The sequence below is a fragment of the Arachis duranensis genome, chromosome 4, assembly GCF_000817695.3.
Source record: "Arachis duranensis cultivar V14167 chromosome 4, aradu.V14167.gnm2.J7QH, whole genome shotgun sequence".
Taxonomy (NCBI): Eukaryota; Viridiplantae; Streptophyta; class Magnoliopsida; order Fabales; family Fabaceae; genus Arachis; species Arachis duranensis.
The window spans coordinates 23,195,758-23,196,633 of record NC_029775.3 but is presented as its reverse complement, the minus strand read 5'-3'; positions in this window follow the sequence as shown (position 1 = coordinate 23,196,633).

Here is an 876-nt window from a genome sequence, read left to right as displayed (position 1 = left end):
TCAAATAAGATAAAAAGAAGAGAATATACTATAGACTCCAAATTATCAATGAAACTTAGCTCCAATTAGATGAGTGGGACTTTTAGTTTTTTGCCTCTGAACAGTTTTGGCATCTCACTTTATCCTTTGAAATTCAGAATGATTGACTTCTATAGGAACTCAGAATCCAGATAGTATTATTGATTCTCCTAGTTAAGTATGATGATTCTTGAACACAGCTACTTTTATGAGTCTTGGCCGTGGCCCAAAGCACTCTGTCTTCCAGTATTACCACCGAATACATACATGCCACAGACACATAATTGGGTGAACCTTTTCAGATTGTGACTCAGCTTTGCTAGAGTCCCCAATTAGAGGTGTCCAGGGTTCTTAAGCACACTCTTTTTGCCTTGGATCATAACTTTATTCCTTTCTTTTTCTTTCTTTTTTTCTTTTCATTTTTTCTCTCTCTTTTTTTTTCGCTTTTTCTCTTTTTTTTGTATTCCTGCTTTTTCTTGCTTCAAGAATCATTTTTATGATTTTTCAGATCCTCAGTAACATGTCTCCTTTTTCATCATTTTTTCAGATTATCAATAACATTTCTCTTTGTTCATCATTCTTTCAAGAGCCAACAATTTTAACATTCATAAACAACAAGATAAAAAATACGCATTGTTCAAACATTCATTCAGAAAACAAAAAGTATTGTCAATACATAAATATAATTAAACTAATTTCAAGGATGAATTTGAAACTCATGTACTTCTTGTTCTTTTTAATAAAAACATTTTTCATTTAAGAAAGGTGATGGATTCATAGGACATTCATAACTTTAAGGCATAGACACTAAGACACAAATGATCACAAGACACAAACATAGATAAACATAAGCATGAT